This window comes from Anneissia japonica, unplaced genomic scaffold, assembly GCF_011630105.1.
Source record: "Anneissia japonica isolate Jap-2015-1 unplaced genomic scaffold, ASM1163010v1 scaffold287863_len737641_cov155, whole genome shotgun sequence".
In the NCBI taxonomy this organism is placed as follows: Eukaryota; Metazoa; Echinodermata; class Crinoidea; order Comatulida; family Comatulidae; genus Anneissia; species Anneissia japonica.
The window spans coordinates 679,381-685,358 of record NW_022742482.1 but is presented as its reverse complement, the minus strand read 5'-3'; the positions used below and the strand labels follow the sequence as shown (position 1 = coordinate 685,358).

The window sequence follows — 5,978 nt, the reverse complement described above, 5'->3', positions numbered from 1 at the left end:
TCTGTGAGTGTAGGGCTGGCTCAGCTTTCTGGTTGTGCGCCCACCAACAGCCAGAATCATTCATAAAAGTTCAAACTTTACAGAGTACAAGCGTGTTCCTTCAGTAGTCTTATAGCGCTTCAGTCTTACATTAAAATTGAAGAATTAACTTCTATCACAATTCTAATGATATGTATGTTTTTTTTATAACATTGCAACAATTATTTATATGGAATTACAAATTGATTGTAAAACAGATTAAAAAAAAAAAAATTCAATAATATTACAGACTCAATTATAATACTTGTTATATTATAAAACAAAATGAAAGCTCCAATGAGGGCAGTATAATAGAGGCAGTAGAGTATATCGGTCCTAACGGCCGCCCATATGAAAGAGATAAATTAATCAATCAGCCAAGTATTTCTAGAGCTCCTCATTAGAGCTAAAAATATAAAATATGATATGTACAGTATGTAAGACTGATTATAAGACTTAACATTTTTTAAACTGATTAAAATTACAATACCTACATATAACTTTAATTAAACCAATTGATAAGCCTTTAAAGGAACATAGTCTAATTATTCTCTTTATATAATTCGTTAATATTTAATTGAAAAAAAATGATAATTGACTTTCTCCTAAAGTAAGGATTGTTGCAGCCTCTCTGATTATGATTGTTTTTAAATTAATGTACATAAGTGAACGTACAGTACATAAGCTGACAATCTTCCAAACTTACATATAAGGAATATAGTATATAATTGCAAACATTTTAGAGAAAATTATATATTAAATAGAATATTTTCAATTAATAAAACTTTATATTTTTCACAAATAAGTTGATTAGATTACTAGCTTAAAAATGATATTAGGATGTAATGTTTGATCAATGTAAATAAATTTATAAGTAACATTTAAAGGTTTAGCACGTTGGCTGCAATCGAAAGGAGTGTTGCTGAGGATGCCAGGGACGAGTATACTCGTCAAAATTGGGGTGACATTATAGCGTTTATAACTTCTTTGTTATACATTGTTCAGTAGAACCAGACTCAAAGGCTGGTGGTTTGGGGTAGATACACCTAGACGATAACGTACAAATGACGTATGTATGTTTGTTGTGTTGTGTTGCCGATAGTACACTCGAGCGGCACAAGTGAGGGCGCCCTTTGAACACATACCAACCCATGCAAAAAGTGGTGGTCGAGATAACTCGCACTTAGCATAGTCAATAAAACGCTATATCAGAGTATTATTATATCACAGTGCCGTCGACGGGTATACTCGCCCTCTAATGTTTTCTCTACAATTTATTAGACATCATTTTGATGATGTATGACTAGATAAAATTTTAGAAAACTACATTTGTACGTAAACTTGTTTTGGCACATCGGAAGGAACTTTAAAAAAAGTCTGGCAGTCAACGTGTTAAATTACAGTATTTAGTAACTTGAGTTTTGCAAAAAATGTTTGGACCTTTTGTCTGTGTTTTTTTTCAAATATTGGAAGAAAATGGTTCCCAGTGCACTGCCTTATTATTATGACTGCCTGCCATGTTTACAAGCTTTGCTTTTTTGGTTACACCACATAATATGATTTTCAAGTAAAATAAATTGGGAATTGAAAAATTAGAATTATAATTGAATAAAATAAATTGAATACCTAGGTATTAATGCATAAAATTTATGATATTAGTAACTATGAAGATGACGGCACATCAACATGGCTGTGCACTTCTAATCTTAAACTACAATATTTTTCTTTTTTTGATAATAAGTACAAAACTTTCACAATCGGGATTCATTTAATTAAAATGTAGTGTACCATGAATAAATACTGTGCTCTGAAGTTTGTGATACATCTTAATTAGCAGTTTTTTGGTAAACAAGTTACTAAATCATAGAGAAAGAATTTCTCTATGATCCAATCAGAAACTCTAAAAGTATGGGGTGACTTACTTGAGACACACCCCCATTACCTAAAGTTTAATAGGCAAACACCCCCATATCACTGAGTCAGTAGTTAGATTCAATTTAGTAGTTAGGAGTACACAGAAGAAAGTACAGAGCCGAGCTGACTCCACTCAAAAAGGGTTCTCTAACATCTAAAACTGGAGTTTAGCTGATTGTAACTCACATACAGTTCGTGTGAATAAAAGTTTGCAGTGTACTAAAAGGAACTGTGTTATACTACTCATTGAAAGGACACCAACAACTAACCTATTTTTAACAATACCATCATTATTTATATATTGGCGTCATTTGATGTATTTTAAAAATTATGATAACATTTAAAACCCAGTCATTTACATTAGGTTATTGCTTTGATTATGTTTCCCCAGTACTGTATGCTATGTTCTGTACTGTACAGAACAATGATGTTTAAGGATTTTTTTTTTTTTGCTCGGACAGAGTTTGAGGCAAATGTCAATAAAATTTGATAATTCCAACGATCTAACCTTTTTTTCCATATTTTCGCCAAGTTTTAGAGTATTCAAAAATCTATTTCTCATTAAGCTCTTCTCATTAACCAAGTTTTTTGTCAAAGTTTAAGAATAATAATAAGAGCGTGATGTTTCTAGTCTTTATTGCACATTTTTCTCCTGTGTAGATATAGCAGAGTCCGTTTCATGTCGCAATCCACTGGCACAAAAAGTTGTATAGAGTCCGCCCAATAGTGTGAATCATGAATTTTAGCTTATAGTCATAAGCATGCGCATTAAAGAACTTTGTAGTTAATTACTGAACTGCCCATGCATGTAATGGAAAAAAAATGCAATTTAGGCGAATTCACCTAGTGGAAAGAAATGACGGCCACACGAGTACGAGAGCACATTAGCGCCGACACGTAAACAGTAAGGAAGGAAAATAATACACTGTATTTATTTTGAATTACTGTAGTGGTTATTTACATTTGGAATAAAAAATTAGTTTATATTTTGTTTTACGATTAGGTATATCATAGGTTTATATGTAATCGAGTTCTACATGCTGCCCTGCAAATTTTCCATTGTAGCGCTAGGCAGGCCTACATCAGTGGAACTTCTGTGCCTTCTTAGGGGGTGCGGCTGCACCTCCCTTACTCCCCTGCTCATCATGATATTGATTTATTGTTTGGTACATTTAATTATGAGTTAACTAAGATTAGCCATTGGTTATCTGCAAATAATATTTTGATTAATACTAAAAAATCAAAGTTTATAATATTTCATATCCATCATGAAATAAATTAAGACATATAAATGTTGATGTTTTTCTTAAATGGGTAAAAAAATGAAAGAAAAAGTGAAACAACATTTCTTGGTTTGTTAATTCATGAAAATTTAATTTGGACTAGGCATTAGCAATGTATAACAAATAAAATTTCTAAATACATAGAAATAATCAATATCATATTACCTAAATTGCTGTATTGCAACATTATTTGGGCAGCTGATTAACCCTCAAATTTACTATAAATACTTCAATTACAAAATAAATGTGGTTTTTAAAATAAGTTTACAGTAGTTTCTTACAAAACTACATCTAAACCTCTCTTTAATTCTTGAAATTAGTGATCTTCATATAATTCAAGTTTTTTTATTCATAAAATATATTATTCATATATAATACCATTGCCGACTTTATGATAACTTCTCTTGAGTACAACTTCTCCATTGACATGGCTATCTTAAAAGGAAATCATCAAACTCTACCATCTTCAAAACTATAATAATATCCATAAAGATTGAAAAGACAAAAGAGGAAGTTGCCTTCTATGTTCAAAGTAGTTGAATTCACACAATATGTGTGATGATTTTTTATTCTCATTGATTGCTCATGCTGAGTGCATACTACTAGAAATTGAATTGTAGTTAGAAATCCATACTCTGGCGTAGTCTATGGACCACCAATATTATGCACACTTCAATTTAATGAGCTGTTATCTAAAGCTATGCAGATTATTAATACTATAAAAATAGAAGCATATAGTACTGGTGATTCTTGTATTAATCTATATAATTCAAACCCTTCTTTTCAATCACATGTTGGCAACATCCACTCTCAGTCGTTCATCCTTTACTTAGTCAGCTTGCGAGAGTTACAGAAAATACCTCCACTATAATTGACAATATTTACTGTAAACTTAAATTCCACTCACTCAGATGCTGTCAAACATGATATTTCTCAACAACAGTTATTAAATCTTTGAATCTGTACTTAATAATCAAAAATGGGAACAGTTAGCTTCTTAAAATGCAAATATAGCCTATATCAACAATTCACAGGCACACTTAAATAGGCAATAGATACATGTACTGTAGGTGCTTATCAAGGAGGTGCTTGTAAGGTCTATTGCACAAAATATCCATGGATCACTGAATGTATTGGAGAATCTATATGTAAATATGTATGTATTTCCCCTAATTTTTATAAACCAATTTGAACAAAATGAAAGGATTCTAAATTTACATAGAAAACCATCAACAACATTTTAGGGATGAAAAATAAAAATACAACATTACCACCTAAAATTTGGTACCCAATCATTTGAAGGAACTGATGAAAAATTAGAAGCATTAAATTCATTCTTTGTTAATTTTTTACTGTATTGGATTAGATTTCTTTAGATTAAAAGATTGCCAAAAGGAGATGAGGAACTTAAAACATGAAGACTTTGCTCTGTGAATTGCTTCTATTTCAGTATACTCTCATTTCATTTAATTTCTGTCAAATATGAATTTATGTTCACTAAAAATCATATTAATGCATTCAAGTCCTACTTGTAATTTATTTGTGTTTTTTAGATGATTTTATGAATATATTAGTTATTAATATGTTAGAATACATACCCTGTCTCTTATACACATCTAGATGTGTATAAGAGACAGATATATATATATGCAATACAAAAGCATAATATTACTATTTAAATTGTAGTGAAAAGAAAGAAACTGTAAGAATTAAATTTAAGTGATTACTTTACAGATTGGTACGACAGCTCTACATGTTGCTGCACACTTTGGACATCCACTAATATTGCAACTTCTTCTAGATGCAGGTGCACAGCTCCTAAAAAGAAAGGTATGAAATCTGCAGAAGGAAAAAAACACACATTATCTTGTAAGATTTGTGGGAAAAAATCTTTCAGAGCGCAATTAATAGTATTTATAAGTCAGTCATTATATCCTTTCATAAATGTAACAATAAAATCCATACATAACATTAAAAGAAATTACTAAAACAAATAAAATAAAAGATAAAACATCATTTTTAAATCATTTAATATCTATAATAATTCTACTAATCGACCCAGTGCAATATATATATAAATTCTACTAAACGACCCGGTGTAAGTTCACCTATCTGAAACCGCTGGCAGGAATGTGCATATATCTCATACACTGGGGTTTCTATATGTCATGACCACATTCCGCTAATTTTCAAGGCTGGATATTAGATAGCAATGCAAAATTAAACCACCGAAAATCAGTACCTGTTTCGCGAGTTGCTTATCGTAATATAAATAAATCCTATCTGTTAAACTGTACCGCAGCGCTCAGATTTAAAAAAATATCGTGTCAGGCCGTAGAAGAAACAGATTGTTTCGCAGCTTCATTACGTCACCGTGCAGTGCTTCTCATGTCAACAAATCAACAAAATGAGTGAGCAGCAAAATCCCGTACAAAACTTTGGAGTCATTGCATTAAATACTGGATATTACTGTAGGCTTATGGCTCAAAACATCAGCATGTTTCAGAAATCGATCAGGTAATGTAGACACCTGGGCCCAAGCCTAAGCTCAGCAGTGGTGCCATCAGTGGAGGAAGAGCAGGGGCTTAAGCCTCCCCCCCCCCATTGGTCTGGTCAAGCCTCCACACCCATCGACCAAAGCTCGTCGGGCATTTAGACTAAAAAAACAAAAAAAAATAGTCCTAGTTTTTCCATCCCAGCTATTTCCGGCCATCTAGAAGTCCCAATTTTAAAAAAAATCTTGTTTTGGATACCCCTTCTCAT

At 31.8% G+C, this 5,978-nt stretch overlaps 1 long non-coding RNA gene across 1 annotated transcript in view; it reads left to right on the top strand.

The window, feature by feature from the left end:
- The first annotated feature begins 4,947 nt into the window (after nt 1-4,947).
- LOC117119172 overlaps nt 4,948-5,978 on the top strand; it is a 2,917-nt gene continuing 1,886 nt past the window's right edge. The window contains exon 1 of the long non-coding RNA XR_004447149.1: nt 4,948-5,045. This is a non-coding gene — a long non-coding RNA (uncharacterized LOC117119172). The remainder of the gene's footprint in view (nt 5,046-5,978) is intronic.